Source organism: Mesoplodon densirostris, chromosome 20 (assembly GCF_025265405.1).
Source record: "Mesoplodon densirostris isolate mMesDen1 chromosome 20, mMesDen1 primary haplotype, whole genome shotgun sequence".
NCBI lineage: Eukaryota > Metazoa > Chordata > Mammalia > Artiodactyla > Ziphiidae > Mesoplodon > Mesoplodon densirostris.
Window position 1 is genome coordinate 21,105,133 of NC_082680.1, and position 19,783 is coordinate 21,124,915.

At 44.3% G+C, this 19,783-nt stretch overlaps 1 pseudogene; it reads left to right on the forward strand.

Moving 5' to 3' along the window:
* Positions 1 to 1,037: 1,037 nt before the first annotated feature.
* Positions 1,038 to 1,466, forward strand: LOC132481260 (small ribosomal subunit protein eS27-like; annotated as a pseudogene).
* The last annotated feature ends 18,317 nt before the right edge of the window (positions 1,467 to 19,783 follow it).

Sequence of the window (19,783 nt, forward strand, 5' to 3'; positions counted from 1 at the left end):
CCAGAAATATAGCTCAATGAAACAGGATAGAAAGCCCAGAAATAAACCCCACACCTATTGTCAATTAATCTACAACAAAGGAGGCAAGAATATACAATGGAGAAAAAATAGGCTCTTCAATAAATGGTGCTGGAAAAACTGGACAGCTACATGTAAAAGAATTAAATTAGAACATTCTCTAACACCATATACAAAAATAAACTCAAAACAGATTAAAGACCTAAATGTAAGGCCAGATACTATAAAATCCTTAAAGGAAAACATAGGAAGAACACTCTTTGACATAAATCACAGCAAAATCTTTTTGGATCCACCTCCTAGAGTAATGAAAATAAAAACAAAAATAAACAAATGAAACCTAATTCAACTTAAAAGCTTTTGCACAGCAAAGGAAACCATAAACAAAACGAAAAGACAACCCTTAGAGTGGGAGAAAATATTTGCAAATGAAGCAAACAACAAGGGATTAATCTCCAAAATATGCAAACAGCTCATGCAGCTCAATATCAAAAAAACAAAAAACCCAACCAAAAAATGGGCAGAAGATCTCAACAGGTGTTTCTCCAAAGAAGACATACAGATGGCCAAAAAGCTCATGAAAAGATGCTCAATATCACTAATTATTAGAGAAATGCACATCAAAACTACAATGAGGTACCACCTCACACTGGTCAGAATGGCCATCATCAAAAAGTCTACAAACAATAAACGCTGGAGAGTGTGTGGAGAAAAGGGAACCCCCTTACACTGTTGGTAGGAATGTAAATTGGTACAGCCACTATGGAAAACAGTATGAAGGTTCCTTAAAAAACTAAAAACAGAATTACCATATGATCCAGCAATCCCACTCCTGGGCATATATCTGGAGAAAAACATAATTTGAAAAGATATATGCACCCCAATATTCACTGCAGCACTATTTACAAGAGCCAGGACATGGAAGCAACGTAAATGTCCATCAACAGAGGAATGGATAAAGAAGATGTGGCTTCCCTGCTGGCGTGGTGGTTAAGAATCCTCCTGCCATGCACGGGCTGAGCTTGTGAAAGGATCAACATGCCTTTGGCTAGAGATTTACTGCATCCTTCCTTGGAAGAGGAAAAGAAAAAACATAAAAAGGCTGGTTCAAAGTCCAAATTCTTATTTTATGGATGTAACATGTCCAGGCTGCTACAAGATTACCACGGTTTTCAGCCATGCTCAGACGGTGGTGCTTTGTGTAGGTTGTTCAACCGTGTTGTGCCAGCTGACAGGAGGAAAGGCCAGACTCATAGAAGGGTGTTCATTTAGAAGAAAGCAACACTAATGATCCACACAACTGCCTGAATTTGTGTTCTATCGCAGAAAGCCTTATCAATTCAGTAATTCCAGTTAATCTACCAAGATAATGTAATTATGTTTAATTTTGTAAGGTATACAACAGTGCTCTCCTATTTTGGTGTCAGTTTTTCAATAAAGTTTTGATTATGGGCAAAAAAAAAAAAAAGAATCCTCCTGCCAATGCAGGAGACACTGGTTCGAGTCCTGGTCTGGGAAGATCCCACATGCCGCAGAGCAGCTAAGCCCGCATGCCACAACTACTGAGCCCGCATGACACAACTACTGAAGCCTGTGCACCTAGAGACTGTGCTCTGCAACAACCCACCACAATGAGAAGCCCATGCACTGCAATGAAGAGGAGCCCCCGCTCAGCAACAAAGACCCAATGCAGCCAAAAATAAATAAATAAATAAATAAAAGATGTGGTACATATATACAATGGAATATGACTCAACCATAAAAAAGAACGAAATAATGCCATTTGCAGCAACATGGGTGAACCTACAGATTGTCATACTGAGTGAAGTAAGTCAGAGAGAGAAAGACAAATATCATATGATATCGCTTATACATGGAATCTAGAAAAAAGGGTACAAATGAACTTACCTACCAAACAGACTTACAGATGTAGAAAATAAACTTACGGTTACCAAGGGGTAAGGGAGGGGGGAGGGATAAATTAGAAGATTGGGATTGACATATACACACTACTATATACAAAATAGGTAACTAATAAGGACCTACTGGATAGCACAGGGACTCAATACTCTGGAATGGTCTACTTGAGAAAAGAATCTAAAAAAGAGTGGATACATGTACATGTATAACTGATTCACTTTGCTGTACACTTGAAACTAACACAACACTGTAAATCAACTATACTCCAATAAAAATTTTTAAAAAAGGAACAAACATAACAAAACAGAAACAAGCTCATAAATACAGAGAACAAACTGGTGGTTGCCAGAGGGAGGTGGGTAGGGGGGGATTAGGAAAATAGGTGAGGCAGGTTAAGAGGTACAAACTTCCAGTTACAAAATAAATGAGTCACAGGTATAAAATGTACAGTGTGGGGAATATAGTCAATAACTATGTAATATCTTTGTATTGTGACATATCATAACTAGACTTATTATGGTGATCATTTTATAATGTATAAAAATATCGAATCACTACGTTATATACTTGAAATTAATAAAATATTGTAAGTCAATTATACTTCAATAAAAAAAATTATACAAATGAACTTACTTACAAAACAGAAACAATCACAGACTTAGAAAACAAACCTATGATTACCAAAAGGGAAAGGTGGCAGGGGAAGGGATAAATTGGGAGTTTGGGATTGACATATATACACTACTATATTTAAATTAGATAACCAACAAGGACCTACTGTATAGGACAGGGAACTCTAATCAATATTCTGTAATATCCTAAATCAGAAAAGAATTTGAAAAAGAATAGATGTATATGTATAACTGAATCACTTTTCTGTACACCTGAAACTAATACCTTGTAAACCAACTGTACTCCAAAGTAAAATAAAAATTTAAAAAATAAAATTTTAAAAAAGAAGTTTTTTGTTTTTGTAAAGCAATGACTTTTTTTTTTTTTTACCTTTTTAAAAAAAGTTATTTAATTATTTATTTATTTATTTTTGGCTGTGTTGGGTCTTCTTTTCTGTGCGAGGGCTTTCTCCAGTTGCGGCGAGCCAGGGCCACTCTTCATCGCGGTGCACGGGCCTCTCACTGTCGCGGCCTCTCTCGTTGCGGAGCAGAGGCTCCAGACGCGCAGGTTCAGTAGTTGTGGCTCATGGGCCCAGCTGCTCCACGGCATGTGGGATCCTCCCAGACCAGGGCTCAAACCCGTGTCCCCTGCACCGGCAGGCAGACTCTCAACCACTGCGCCATCAGGGAAGCCCCGCAATGATGTTTTTAAAAATTTGAAAATGATTATACATAAAAGTGGTCTGTGTATGTGATATATCCTATAGTCAATGATGCACTTGAACCCTTATCTCTTTGAGGAAATGGACTCAGATCCTGTGGGCTCAGTAGGTCATCTTATAGACATTTCTGAGGGTGTCTGGCCAACACGTGTGGATTTCCCCTTCCGGGGCAATTGTCTTTGATCCTCGGAGATATGTGTTTTTACTATGAGACACTGTCCCAAGGCCCAGGTAGTCTTGAGTTCCATTAGAAACCATAGTATCCTTACAATAAATTCCTAAGCCAGCTTACCTTAGCTTCATTTGGATTCTATGAGTCATAATCAAATCAGCCTTAACTAGTGCAGCAAGGTGAAATAATAAATTATTTTAAGAGCACCAGAATTTCCCTTAGGGGTGGAACTTTTTTTTTAACCTGAGAAAAATACCTTGAGATATAGCTTAGAACTTATGGTGAAATTCCTAAGGCAGAACTTGGCAGGAGAGCTGAACTGCTCCAAAAGGAACGAGCAGGAATCTGAAGGTGGAGAGCAGTGCAGTGTGTGTTTGCTGCAGCTGAGGACAAAGAACAGGTGGACAGATGCAGTGCAGATACCCACAAGCTCAACAATTCAACCAAAATGGAGGGTGCTCCAGAGGTGACGCCAAAACGCTGTAAGCCAGGCTCCTCTGCACAAACCTGGCGGGAACTGGTGGGACTCCAAGCTCCCACTGCACGTGGAGTAGATTTAAACCAGTTTTACTATGATTTCAAAGGTTAGGCTACTTCTGACACTCGAATTACACTACCAAGACACCCAGGACTACCAACATTTCCGAACACCCCCTAAGAGGGTGAAAACCATGAGAACTGACTGTCAACCAGGCACATAGCAATAAGGGCCAGGTGTGGGTGAGTGCATGATACACAACAGGACACAGCGGTGAGACCACTTACCACACTGCTCGTCCACCCCATCCGGGCACTCCTGCTCTCCGTTGCAGAGCCAGGCCACAGGAATGCATCTCCCACCACATGCAGCTTGCCTTGTCATGTGACACCATATTTCATCTGCAATGAAGGACCAAGAAGCAAAGCCATCAGAGTTCCTGGATTCCTTGGGTCCAGGAGACCTTTTCATGATAAGCTGCAGTCACTGTTCTCTTTGGAAGACCTTCCCTCAACTATTATCTAGGAAAACGCTAGGGGGTTCAGTACCCTGAAAACCCATGCAGGTTTGCCATGACGAACCCTGGGGACCATTCTTTCTGATGCCGTGGAGCTGTTGCTGGAGAGCTGCCATTCGCCTCCCCGCTGTCTTGTTAGAACGGCTCAGACTTACACTTGTGCTTAAAAAGATACAACTATTCTTCTAGGCCTGATTCGGTCTTAGAGACTCAAAGTATGAAGCGTTGCAAGTTTAGAAGTCTAGGCTCAAAGCACTTGACTTTAGTTTCCTTTTTTTTAGACATGGGTAGATACAGCTTCAAATGAAGTTAGGGTTTGGGGTCCTACATGCCATCTTTATAAGAATACCTCTAGGGCTTCCCTGGTGGCGCAGTGGTTGAGAGTCCGCCTGCCGAGGCAGGGGACACGGGTTCGTGCCCCAGTCTGGGAAGATCCCACATGCCGCGGAGAGGCTGGGCCTGTGAGCCATGGCCGCTGAGCCTGCGCGGCTGGAGCCTGTGCTCCGCAACGGGAGAGGCCACAACAGTGAGAGGCCCGCGTACCGCAAAAAAAAAAAAAAAAAAAGAATACCTCTAATAGCCTGGTTATAAATACTTAAGTTTTCAGTTATTTGCAGGACACTGATTTATATGATTAGCTTTATTGAAACCATGAACTTGTGTTTCTCAACCCTGAATGATTAATGGTCAAAAATAAGCCTGTTATGGATGTGGTGCTCAGAGAAGGCCTGGTTGTACTTAGTTTACTATTTTGCCCTAACTTTCAAAGAGAAAAAGCCAATCCTTGGTTCTGAGAAAACATAAGCCACATGTCCCATTTGGCAGAAAACTCTGTAAGACGCAGTGAAGACCCTACCCCAGGGACAATGTAGGCACATGGGATGGAAAGTCGTGTGCAAAGCTATGTGATGGGAATTGACAATGGAAGGCCACCACGTAGACTACACCTTCTTTGGTGAGGAACCAGACCTCAGTCTTACTTGCATCCCTCTAAGATAGTGCTTTTAGCATAGTTACTCAATGTTTGATTTTAAAAGTCTGGCTTATAATTTGCATTATAAATGAAAGACTCAGGAGGCACTGGTTATTAATGAACAGCTAACAACTTTGCCAGCTACTCACATACCATCCGGGCAATCCCACTTGACTTGACCAAAACCATTCAGTTGAGAGCAGGTGAGGTCAGCAACCCCTAAGATGGGACCCCAGGCTCAGTCGTCAGGCTACTTACTAGGCTCGAGTTTTGGTTGGACCACGTACTAACAACATCACCTCAGGAGAGTTACTGCCCCCTCTGGACCTCAGTTTTTCTTGTCTGTAAAGTGAGGCTAGTAAATAAGTGGTTCTAAGAGGAAAATGCAAGGATTAAAAGAGTACAAAGTCACTGGGCACAATTCCCACCAAATAAATGCTCCCAAAGTGTTAGCTCTTTTGCTACCTCTTCTAGCAGATCCTTCCAGAAGGATCCCAGTTAGGGCTGCAGTCAACCCTCAGAGACTCACACTGCTAGGCGAGTCCCACCTGGAACACTATTTGCCCTGGTGATTCTCAGTCTGGAGACCCAGTGTGCACATGGATTCTGAACACCATCTGTAGATGGGTCTCAAACATTACTTTTCAAATTTAGGTACATACTTGCTGTGAATAAACTAAAAATGTATTTATTAATCTATTTACATATTAAGTTCATGGTAGCTTTCTCAGAGTCTGTCAATATACAAACTACAATGATCATGGGCTGTTCTACAACAGACATCACAAAGATGTCTTCATACCAGAAGGCCTGGGCGAACACTGCTTAGTGAAAAAGGCAAGAAACTTTAAATCCTGTTTCCGGAGTGGAGCAAACAGACCGCCCAGGACAAGGAATTCCTGCCACAGAGACGCCTCACCAGCTTAGGCAAAAACCCTGAGGGTCAGAATCCCTCCTGGAGGGCAAACAGCTCAGAGACTAAGTGACATCTCCTCCAAACCAGTTAACAGTACCTTGACCAACAAAGTGTCTGCATAAGTTAAAAAAGGAGTTAAAATCTGCCTCCATCCATGAGGGCCAATTGGGAGCACCTGTCAGGAGAGATGGGCAATCCTGCAGGCCAGGTCGTTTGACAAACACTGGGCACCTCCTGCACCTGGCTCAGTCACCAGCCACCAGCCCTACGGGAACTCAGGGTGTCTCAGTCACCCTGGGACCCCGACTCAGCTCTCCTCTGCCTTGGGGTCCGCCTACACCTGAGTGGTATTAACAAGCGCCGCTGGAAGTTGCTTGCTAACCGCACCTGGGCCCAAGCTCCGTTTCCCCCGGGCTGTTTCTGGAGGGAAGCACCTCTTCTCAAGGTCCCGGGCCTCCAAGAGGCTAAATTTGCTCCCTGGTTAAACCTGGGCTGCGGGCCCATCAGAGACCAGGGCTAGAAAGCCAATTCCACTCGCTTGGATGTTGGGGAAAGGAAGAACCTAGAAGGGAGCGGGCGCCCTGCACTCAGGTGCGGAACGAGCTTCCTTTCTCACGGGCCTGAGGGCCAGAGAGGAAAAGACATCCAATCCATCCGCTGAGCCCACCCACCAGGCAGGCTTGTTAAGGAGTAAAGGGCTGAGAAGCAGGGGGCCCCTCCAGACAGTCTAGCCTCGCCCTCCCAGACAAAAGGTCACCACAGGACGGGGGACAAGCCGCACACACCCAGCGAGGGCGCCCCAAGCTCTCCTCCGCCCCCGCCCGGCAGCCGGGCAGCCCCGCAGCCTGCAGAGCGGGATGAGGTCCCTCCCGGGGAGCCCCACCCGCGGGTCCCACTCACCGGTCGCGGAGCCCCCGAGGCCGCCCAGCGCGGCCAGCACGGGCGGCAGTAGCCGAAGGAGCGACCAGAGTCCCATGGCCGCGAGGAGACAGCGCGGGAACCCGGGCGTGAGGCGCGCTGCGCGAGGATGCCGCGAGCAGGCTGAGCGCACGGGCCGCCCGGGCGGCTTTAACTCGCGCTCCCGCCGCGCACGGGGAACGCCGGCGCCGGTGGGCGGGGTGGGCGGGGTGGGCGGGGTGCACTGGGAGTTGGCGCCGCCCAATCACGGGGAAGAGCCGCGTGGAGCGAGAGGGGCTGCAGACACGGCCGTGGTGCCTCGCATCCCTCTTCCTCCGGGTTCTCACTGGGTACTAGCGCCTGGGACCCCGCGCCCCTCCTGCAGTGGGACAGCAGACGCTCAGCCGATTCAGGGCCCCTGTGACACTCAAGGTCAAGTTAGGGTTGGTCAGCCATACTTAAGGCTTCTTAAACTTTTTAAATTTTAGTTGAAGTATAGTTGATTTACAATGTTGTGCCTGTCTCCGCTGTACAGCAAAGTGACTCAGTTATACACAGAGACATTCTTTTTTAATATTCTTTTCCATTATGGTTTATCCCAGGGGATTGGATATAGTTTCCCATGCTATACAGTAGGACCTTGTTGTTTATCTGTTCTAAATGTAATAGTTTGCATCTACCAACACCAAACTCCCAGTCCATCCCTTTCCCTGCCCGCCCTCCTTGGCAACCACAAGTCTGTTCTCTATGTGAGTCTGTTTCGGTTTTGTAGATAAGTTCATTTGCGCCATATTTTAAGTGATATCATATGGTACAGTACTGTATGGTATCTTATGGTATTTGTCTATTTCTGACTTCCTTCACTTAGTATGATAATCTCTGGTTCCATCCCTGTTGCTGCAGATGTTACCAAACTTGGGTCTGCTTGCCCATGGGCAGTAAAGCCAAGTGGTGAAGCAAAGCGTTTGTTGCAGGGCTAAGCAAGGAGTCCAGGGCAGCTAGTGCTCAAAAGACCCAAACTCCCTGAAGGCTTTCAAGGAAAGGGTTTTAAAGACAGGATGAGGGGTTTCCCTGGTGGCGCAGTGGTTGAGAGTCCGCCTGCCGATGCAGGGGACAGGTTCGTGACCCGGTCCGGGAAGATCCCACATGCCACGGAGTGGCTGGGCCCGTGAGCCATGGCCGCTGAGCCTGCGCGTCCGGAGCCTGTGCTCCGCAACGGGAGAGGCCACAACAGTGAGAGGCCCGCATACCGCAAAAATGAATGAATGAATGAATGAATGAATGAACAAATAAATAAATAAATAAGAAAGACAGGATTGGGGAGGGGCGTTGTGGGGTGTGTGATCAGCTCCTGGACATTCTTCTGATCAGTTGGTGGTGAGGTAATCAAGATCAACATCATCAACCTGGTTCCAACTGGTCTGGGGTCTAAGTGCTTGTGGGCAGCATATAGTTAACTTCTCCCACCTGGCAGGGATTTCAGTAGCTGCAAAACAACTTAAATGGTGTGGCTCAGAATAGGATCTATAGCCCTTGAGGAGGAACTTGACTTTGTTTAATGGCTAAACTGTTATTATTTTGTCTTGCTTGACTGTTTTCCTTTCTGCATTTTTTTCATTTCTCTGATTAAATTTATTCTTTGACTAAAGTTTTTCTACAGACAAAAGGCAGGCAGAGGACATGGGGTGGGGGGCTGTTCTGGGAAGGCCCCAAAGGGTCCTTCTCAGTTACACAAACAGCATTATTTTCTTTTTTATGGCTGAGTAGTATTCCATTGTATGTATGTACCACATCTTTATCCATTCATCTGTCAATGGACATTTAGGTTGTTTCCATGTCTTGGCTATTGTGAATAGTGCTGCTATGAACATTGAGGTGAATGTGTCTTTTTGAATTATAGTTTTGCCCAGATATATGCCCAGGAGTGGGATTGCTGGGTCATATGGAACTCTATTTTTGCCTTTTTGAGGGACCTTCGTATTGTTTTCTATAATGGCTGCACCAACTTACATTCCCACTGACACTGTAGGAGGGTGCCCTTTTCTCCACACCCTCTCCAGCATTTGTTATTTGTAGACTTTTTAATAATGGCCATTCTGACCGGTGTGAGGTGGTGCCTCATTGTAGTTTTGATTTGCATTTCTCTAATAATTAGCAATGTTGAGCATCTTTTCATATGCCTGTTGGCCATCTGTATGTCTTCTTTGGAGAAATGTCTATTTAGTTCTTCTGCTACAATCCTTGATTTAGAAGGAACTCCCACAAAAGGCTATAACACACAGGAAAACCCCAATTGATATATGGTTAAAGGATAGACAATTCACAAAATAATTTCACAGATGCTTTATAAACTTTTTCTCAAATAAAGTGACTGCATGAAAATTTTATGTAGAAAAAGGCTAATGTTGGTGGGATGGGTCACAGTGCATTACTCATATCTGTATTATATATAACTACCCGTCATATAATTCCCTCATTTGAATAATTCCTTATATTAAGCAGCCCTTGGAATCTGCCGCCAAATCTCACTTATGATGCTAATCACTGTTTTGGGTGAAGAGGTGATTTTTGGCTTCGATTTGAGAATTTGTGAGAGTTTCAGTCAAAGAGATCTAATGAGATAAGCCAGATGAGCATGTGGACCAGGCACCCAGGCACCTCCCTCAAGGTACACAAACTACCCCACCACCACCGCCCGTGACACAGGACAATTCAAATCCAGCAGTGTACCCAGTTCTTCAGGGCCAACCCCTGTCTACCTATAAAAAGTAGAATGTAGGAATTTTCTCTACAAAGTCATAAAAATAACTTCAAATTTTCAAGGGTGGTAGGCTAGTGGAACGTTATTTTTCCTGCATTCTCATAGGCTCGGTTATTCTCACTGTCTGATCTCTTTAGAGTTTTCACAGCCTAGTCCTGCGGACCTTGCTAGTCGGTATGGATTAGGTTTGGCTGTGAGTGATGGAAAACTCAAAATAACATTTTCTTGAACAAGACACAAGACTCCAAGTAGGTGGTAAAGGGCTGTGTGGTTGTCCGCAATGGCTCCGTCACTCTGCAGGAGCTGACAGACTCGGGGCTCTGGAGGCGAAGAAAGGGGTCCTGGATGCTTGGGAGGGTCTGCTCTAGAACATGGACAGATTCAGTGAGAATCACATGTAAAGTGTTTATTCCTGGGCTTGACTTCTACCAATAATTAATCAATATTAACTTGGTGAAAGGGCAGTGGGGGAAGCTTCTGTAGTTCTAGAGAAACAGAAAGAACCAGTGCACTCAACTCAACTCAGTGGCATTTGGTATAAAAATTCACTGTACTTGTTCCCCAGGAGTACCCCACTCCATAAGAATAAGCCTGGCCGAGGGCAGGTGCTCGGGGCGGGGCGGCAGGAGGAGCTGTGACACCCGGAAAGACCTCTGGAAAACCCTTTAGTATGCTGAGGGTCAAAATAAGTCATAAACGGATAGCTGTCCAGCCCTAAAAGAGGACATCTCAGTGGAAGATGCCTGGGTCTCCTTCAGAATCTTCCAGACCGAACGCATCAGAAACCAGAGGTCCACTCGGGCCCTTGAAGCTTCACCCCACGGCCTCCTGTCCTCAGCTTCCATCCCGACCATGCTCCACAGATCCCTGCTGCCCCCAGCCTGCCACAAACAGCCGACCTTGAACACTCGATCCCCATAAGGGCTCCGGTAGCTAATCCACTGTGACCATGGGAACCTCCTGCCACCTTAGAAATGCAAGCTCCAGACTTCTCCAGAGGCTTCCACCAGGCAAATCTAGGGAGGCCCTGCAGGAGAAAGCCTGGGGGTCGCGGGAAGGCGTTTCATTCTGAACCATTTGAGTGCTTCTCAGTGCAGTCAGCCTGACCTCAAATCGCTGCCTCCTTGGGCCCTGCCTGATACTCCCATTCAGCTGTTCTCTCTTGTTTTGCTAGTTCATTTGGCACCTTACCTTAGCTCCCACTTGTTACTTGGCCCCCAGGCTTGCGGACCCAGCTTAGAATGTTGGTTTCGGCTCTGACTTGCATTTCTTCGGGGACTTGACTTTCAGTGTTTACCTGTGATTGCATCAGAACTTCCAGCAACAGAAAACCCTCATTCCTCCGCTCCATCCCAACCCCTGCACCAAGTGGGGCCCTTTGCCAGCCCCGCCTGACCCAGGAAGGCGATTACCGAAGAGGATTCTGGTGGAGAATCTACCTTCTCTCCTTGTGCCCTGTGCACACCACTGGCCCTGCAGGGCTCTAGAGAGGGAGGGGAAAGGGATCTGATTGAATTGATTCCACCTGCTGTGTGAATTATTAATACCCATTTAACCCTCAAACTTATATCTTAGATGTATTTCTGGTTTTTAGAAGTAAATAAATGTAATGAAACAAAGTGAAGTACTCAATATTTGGGGTACAAAGAGCCTCAGGCTGGTGTCAGCCCGTTCCTCCTGGAGGTGGAATCGTCCCGAGGCTGCCCTCAGCTGCATCTTATTTTTATCTCTTTCCCTATTCCAAGTCTGAAATCACAGATCCCATAAATACTTCCATTTCTCAAACGACTGTTATGGTTGTCACAGTGGGTACACAGATACGGGAGAGTATACTTACTTTGTTTTTTGTGCGTGATTTGGGTGTTTTGGTAGCAAATCATATATTTGTTTTATATTTGATTCTTTCCTTTTTCCTTTGGGTGCTGGCATATGGAACTGTCTGCTTCCAATTCCACCTTGAACAGTGGCTCCAATGATTACCTTTGGGTTTTCTGTCCCCACTCGATGGAAGAGCTCCACAGATTGAAAGACAAGAAGGGGATATATTTGAGTTACCTTTATAAAAGCAATAAATTAGGTTTTAAAAAGTAAGATAACTGGGACTTCCCTGGTGGCTCAGTGGTTAAGAATCCGCCTGCCAATGCAGGGGACACAGGTTTGAGCCCTGGTCCGGGAAGATCCCACATGCTGCAGAGCAACTAAGCCCATGCGCCACAACTACTGAGCCTGCGCTCTAGAGCCTGTGAGCCACAGCTACTGAAGCCCACGCACCTAGGGCCTGTGCTCCACAACAAGAGAAGCCACTGCAATGAGAAGCCCGCACACTGCAATGAAGAGTAGCCCCCGCTCACCGCAGCTAGAGAAAAATACCACGTGCAGCAACGAACACCCAACACAGCCAAAAATAAATAAATAAATAAATTGGGGGGGAAAGATAACTGGTATCTTGAATTTTAGTAGATATCAAGTAAGGTTCTATTCCTCCCTTATACCTTGTTACAAAGAAGTGTTATGAACTGCAGGTAAACAAAATCTGCTGCTGGCTGGGCTAACATTAGGGCAGATATTTCTAATGTAGTCTGATGAGGTTAGTGCAACACTGTGATATGATAATAAACATATATTCTGGTCTTTGTCCTGGGCTCCTGGCCAGAGCTCCCCAAACCTTTGTAATGTCCTAAGTGATAAATGTGCGAGGAGCATCTTTTTATTATTATTATTAATTAATTAAATTGGCTGCGTCAGGTCTTAGTTGCTGGCACATGGGATCTTTGTTGCGGTGCGCGGGCTTCTCTCTCGTTGTGATGTACAGGCTCCAGAGCACGCAGGCTCAGTACTTGCAGTGCTCTGGCTCAGTTGCCCCACAGCATGTGTGATCTTAGTTCCCCGACCAGGGATCGAACCTGCGTCCCCTGCATTGGAAGGCAGATTCTTAACCACTGGACCAGCAGGGAAGTCCCTAGGAGCATCTTTTATCCTCATATTTGGCCTCTGACCCCGGTTCCTGACGCAGAGCTCCTAAATCCCTTGGAATTTCCTGGGTGATAGGAGTGTCTTTTGTCCTAATAAGGTGACTCTTAGTGGCTTCCTCCAGAGGCTGGGGCTGGTCACCAGGAAGACTGAGCAATGATTAGAAGCTTGGAATTTTCATCTGCACTCCTCATCCACCAGGGAAGGGAGAGGGGCTGGAACCTGAGTTAATAACCCATCACGTTTTCATGATGAAGCCTCTATAAAAATCCCTAAACTACAGTGTAAAAGAGCTTCTACACACCCACTTGCTAGGAGGGTGATGCACCCTAAACCCACAGGGACAGGAGCTCCTGAGCTTGGGGACCTTCTGGATCTCTCCCTGTGTATCTCTTCATCTGGCTGTTCATTTGTATCCTTTATCATATCCTTTATTAGATAATAAACTGGTAAACGTGTTTCCCTGAGTTCTGTGAGATGTTATAACAAATTATTGAACCTGAGGAGAGAGTCTTGGAACCCCCAATTTGTGGCCAAGCTGGACAGAAGTGTGACTGACCTAGGGACCCACTACTTAGGACTGGCATCTGAAGTGGGGTCTGTCTTGGGAGAGGGATCCCTTAACCTGCGGCTCTGATGCTGACTCCAGGTAGATGGTGCCAGACCTGAAACTGAATTGTAGGTCACCTACCTGGCGTCAGAGAGTTGGTGGATGTGGGAAAAAACCCTGCACGTCTGGTGTCAAAAGTGTTGTGAGTAGAGAGTAGAGGAATAGAGTTTTTTCTCTCATTTAGTGAATTAAAGTCATCAGGGACTTTACCAGGTAATGTCTGGTTATATATACAAACCACATGTGGATCCCTGAGTTAGAGATGCATAAGAAATTTTGTGTAGTTTTGGAAACGCTAAGGATATGGAAATATTTGTAATTAACCATTACCTGCACTTCCCATCAAAACTTTACTGAGAAAGCCTGCCCAACCTCTAAACCCCAGAACAGGAGTCTTTGAAACTATCTGCACAGAGTTCTCTCGATAACTGTCAAGTCCAGGTCATTAGTTGTAATAATTCTAGATGGTTTTATAAAGCTGATTAATAAAAGGTTTAAATAATCATCTATAACTTCCTACAATATATAAGATCTGTATAACTTTTATAACATAAATGGATGTGATGACGCTATGGAAGCCAGCAAAGGAAAAGACCTGCTTTGGGGTTTCATTTGGTATCCAACTGCAAGGCCACTGGAACATGATGAAACTCGGAAAATTTCCATGAGCCAATGGACAATTTTCCAGTAACAGCTCAGGACTAGTGATACTGAATTGTATATGAGGCCAGAGGTTTATATCAATATCAAGTTGGTATTAATATCAATTTGCAAGTTTGTTTCAGTTAGATGAGCTTCAACTGTGAGAATAAGCACATGGTGGTTTAGGATGTTTATCTTCCTTCCTAGAGTGATATTACTTTTGTTATCTGAAAAAAAAGGATAATTTCTGGAACATTTATCTATTTACCATGGCAAAGCCAGGAAATGTGTATATTGACATTCAAAATAAGAAATATACTTGTAGGGCTTCCCTGGTGGCGCAGTGGTTGAGAGTCTGCCTGCCGATGCAGGAGACATGGGTTCGTGCCCCGGTCCGGGAAGATCCCACATGCCACGAAGCAGCTGAGCCCGTGAGGCGTGGCCGCTGAGCCTGCGCGTCCGGAGCCTGTGCTCCGCAACGGGAGAGGCCACAACAGTGAGAGGCTCGCATACCGAAAAAAAAAAAAAAAAAGAAATATACTTGTAGTTCAAAAAAAAAAATAGAAAAAGTGGTTTCCAAACTTGGATACCTTTCAAACATTTGTAGATTTTTGTTTAATTTGAGCCACTGACAAGAGTCAAACAACATTGCACTTTTTGTGTTTGAGAAGCATAGACAGAAAGGAGCCAAAAGACTGAGAAACTGAAAACTACTATAAAACTGCCCTCATTTTTCCTAATTAAAGAGTAGGCTAGGGGCTTCCCTGGTGGCGCAATGGTTAAGAATCTGCCTGCCAATGCAGGGGACACGGGTTCAAGCCCTGGTCCGGGAAGATCCTACATGCTGCAGAGCAACTAAGCCCATGTGCCATAACTACTGAGCCTGTGCTCTAGAGCCCATGAGCCACAACTACTGAGCCTGTGTGACACAACTACTGGAGCCCACATGCCTAGAGCCTGTGCTCCGCAACAAGAGAAGCCACCGCAATGAGAAGCCCATGCACCACAACGAAGAGTAGCCCTGGCTCGCCGCAGCAAGAGAAAGCCCACATGCAGCAACGAAGACCCGATGCAGCCAAAAATAAATAAATAAATAAATAAATTTCTAAAGAAAGAAAAAAAAAGAGTGGGCTAGTCTGATTCAGAAAAGAGCCTGAATCAGTGAGGACTTCCTAAAAATGTAATTTATGGCAGCCCTTGACAAGGATAGGAGAATCAAAGTTAAAGCCTTAGAAAATTTAAAAAATTGTTTTAATAAAATAAAGACTAATCACCTGTAACTCCTTGGTTTCTTCTTCTTCTGTTTTAATGCATTTGCTTTAGCACTTAATGGACTAAACACACACACCCCTTCTTTGATTATTGCTGGCAATGTGGCCTCTCTGGAATGACACAAAATTCCAGATTAATAGAGTCCAAATTAATAAACTATCTTGGCTTTGCCTTTATAATGTCAGTTAGAGATAGATCAGTTGCTGGCTTTTGGGGGGGTATGTTTTTTAACATTCCCAGAAAAAGAAGTTACAGTTGTATGACAAAATGATTGTACATTTCTACTAATGGCCGCCAGAGGTCTACTCACCACTGCAAATCCTCCAGGCCTTGCTACTGAAATGTGAACCACGGACAAGCATGGTGGGCATCCCTGCTGGTAAGAAACACAGAATCTCCAGCCCTCCCCGAGACCTACTGAATCAGAACCTACACCGTAGGCGACTCGTACGTAAAGTCTGAGAAGGACTATCCCAGGTTACGGGAAGAAAACATTTTATATTCAATATATGATCAGAATTAAGAGATCTGAAAGCTCAGAGGATCTCGCCATCCAGTTCCATGCTCAATCTCCTATCTTCTGATTTGTTGGTTTTTCATAAAAGCATTACAGCTCAAAAACTTTTTTTTTCTCAAAAACAGTCGCCCTAGGGCTTCCATGGTGGCGCAGTGGTTGAGAGTCCGCCTGCCGATGCAGGGGACACGGGTTCGTGCCCCGATCCCGGAAGATCCCACATGCCGCGGAGCGGCTGGGCCCGCGAGCCATGGCCGCGGAGCCTGTGTGTCCGGAGCCTGTGCTCCGCAACGGGAGAGGCCACAGCAGTGAGAGGCCCGCGTACAGCAAAAAAAAAAAAAAAAAAAAAACAGTCGCCCTAAAGTGTTCCTTTCATGACAATTCTAATCCCATAAATTATCATAGTCGTGAATGTGTTTTATCTAATCTCTGATTTATAGATTTGGGGAGTTGAAAGAGCCCTTAAATATGATCTAACACTAGTCTAAATTTTCTCATTTTACAGAAAGAAACCATTGGGCAGGGGATTTTCAGAATGTGATCCAAGTGAGATTCCCTTTCCCTCTGCTCCCAAACCCAAGAGACTTGCCTCTTAAGAGCCAGGACCTACAGTGGGAGTATATGAGGGCTTGGGCTCTCTGTATGGATCACTCCCCACCCCGGCTTCTTCTTTGCAAAAGAAGTGGTGCTGAGCCGGGTGAGCTTGGAGAAGGGAACAGAGCTTGTCAATCAAGATGTGCAGAACCCTAGTATCTATTCTTTCCTACTTGAGTGTGCCAGGGTTCCCTAAAGGGACATAAAGGTTTGGACAAGCCCTCCCTGCCATGGGTGCTGGGAGAGCCCAGGATGATGAGAGATCAAGGATGCTTCCTCTCCATGTCTTAGAGGGGGGATTGTCAGTTTCTATACCAGGACCACAGGGAGGGGATCTAGAAGAATCTTGGATCTAAAGGTGTCTAGAAGCCAAAGAGAACACATAGAAACAACATTCAGATCTTACACCCAATGGAACAGACCTACTGGAGCAGACAAATGGGTTCCTAAAAACTAAAATTAAAAAGAGCACTTAAGAACAAAACTATAGGACAACAAATAAAATTTAAAAAGACTTCCTAGAGCTTCAAAAAACCTTACCAATTCAGCATATGAATCAAGCGGGTAGATGGTAGCTAATGAGGATTGTATTCATGGCCTAGAAGGTCGAGGACCATCAACATCACAAATCCCAGAGCAAAACATGCAAAGAGATGGAAATCATGAGGGAAAAGGAGAAAGATTTGGAAAATGAATGCAGCATTCCTATCATTTGAATAATATACATTCTAAAAGAAGAAGAACAGAAGAAGTAGAAGAAATAATTTTAAATAACAGGAGAAAATTTTCCTAAGCCAAAGAAAGACCTGAGTTTTCAGAGTAAGAAGGCTTAGAATTCTTGGCGGGATTGAGGAGACAAATGCACACTTAGGCATAACCTGGTAAAACAAGTTTCCAGGATTTCCCTTTTTTGACTGCTATTGGACTTCTTACCTGCAACTCCAGAAGCTAGAGGCCTGTGGATTTGTACATTTAGGCTAGTGAAAGAAACTCCCAAGAATCCTGTATCAGGCATTTCAGTTGTTTACCTGTTAGGGTGAAAGAAAGATATTGAGGACATGCACTAATTCAGAGAATAAATCACTGAGTTTCCCGTCTTCGGTAAGTAATTGAGAAAAGGACCTTTCCAAAGACCAAATGTTATATACATCTAGCAATCATCTATCTATATACACGTCTATGCTTATATAAATATACATCAAGCATTTTTAGGTAAGTTATACTTAAAAAGGTGTATCTGAATATCCCGTCTGCCATATTACCAGAAATGGAACTGGTCTGTGTATGTGTGTGTGTGTGTGTGTGTGTGTGTGTGCGAGTGTGTGTATGTGTCGGCTTTTTTGCTCCAGGAAATCTAACCCTTCACAGGGCCTTACCTTAATGCATGAATGACTTCAGTGTCTCAGCTGGGCTGCCTCAGCCTCAGAGACTCTCTTCTACCCTATCCGGCTACCCTGAAAGCATTCTAAGACAGATTTTTGCTTTGACTGGACTTTTGTCATATCTGGTAGCAAGAATTCAAAGGTTGTTTTCCAGTGGAAATGTAAGATAAGAATCACATGCTTCAGTGGATTTCTGGGCTACTGAAAAATTTCATAATTATGCTAACTAATAAATGCCTGCCAAATACAGAAATAAAGGCATGAAAAGAAGAGGTAGGTACATGTCAGTAACTGAAAAAAAAAAAAAAAAGAAATCCCTAGGTCTTGTGGGACACTGGGATACTGATCATTGATGACTGATCGTGATTGGTATTAGATAACTTTAAAATTACCCTCAGCTAAGGTCATTGGATGTAAACTTGAAATAGTGGAAAGTAGCTCCTGTCTGGATTAAGGAAACATCTTTCAACCCCTACAGACTCACACTCAATAGCAATTCCAGCATAATATCTATAGTTTGTTCGATAAAGTAATTGTTTGAGTTACACTGAAGGCTTCACTCTTAATTCCTTATTTCATTTCCTTACTGTTTGTTCTCAGTGCTCTCATGTTCACAGTCACTTTCTGTCTGAAACCACCTCAGAGTCTTCTTTTTATCCAAATTGTGCCATCTACTTAAAAGAATGATAATTCTATGTGTACAGCTCTGTCTTAATTTCGAGGCAATATTTATTACATTTTCCCCACTTTCTTGAATCCTGTGTTGTAATGTGCTTGTCTTCAGATGACTTTTTTCCCCCGAAGACACTGAACTTTCAGTATATCATTCTGCTGATTCATTTGTGTTGGTCATTCATCACATGCCTTCTATGATTAATACTCAAATCTAGGAAATTAAGGAAAAAATTTCCAGGAATTAAATTGCCTCAAATCAAATGAAGACATTATCATGGGTAGGTTTTGGTTTCCTAGCAGACGTATTGGATGCATGGCAGGGTCATTCACTGAAGCATTTAAAATGGGTTTCTCCTAAGTGTCCATCGACAGATGAGTGGATAAAGAAGATGTGGCATATATATACAATGGAATATTACTCAGCCATGAAAAGAAATGAAATTGAGTTATTTGTAGTGAGGTGGATGGACCTAGAGTCTGTCATACAGAGTGAAGTAAGTCAGAAAGAGAAAAACAAATACCATCCATATGCTAACACATCTATATGGAATCTAAAAAAAAAAAGGTTCTGAAGAACCTAGGGGCAGGACAGGAATAAAGACGCAGACGTAGAGAATGGACTTGAGGACACGGGGAGGGGGAAGGGTAAGCTGTGACAAAGTGAGAGAGTGGCATGGACATATATACACTACCAAACGTAAAATAGATAGCTAGTGGGAAGCAGCCGCATAGCACAGGGAGATCAGCTCCGTGATTTGTGACCACCTAGAGGGGTGGGATAGGGCGGGTGGGAGGGAAACGCAAGAGGGAGAGGATATGGGGATATATGTATAGGTATAGCTGATTCACTTTGTTATACAGCAGAAACTAACACAAATTGTAAAGCAATTATACTCCAATAAAGATGTTAAAAAAATTTAAAAATACAATGGGTTTCTTTTTTCGGTTTCCCACTGGTGTTCCTAGCTGCTGGGTGCTGACCTTGCCTCAGGCACTTTGGACAGAGCAGAAAGCAGAAGCTGATGGAGGACAAGTTCGCTACCTTCCCTTCACACAGGTTGGCGATCACTGAAGGCAATGTGTTCTGTGTCCCAGGGAGGGAAGAAAGAGACACTTTCTGTTGTTCTTATTGTTTTCTC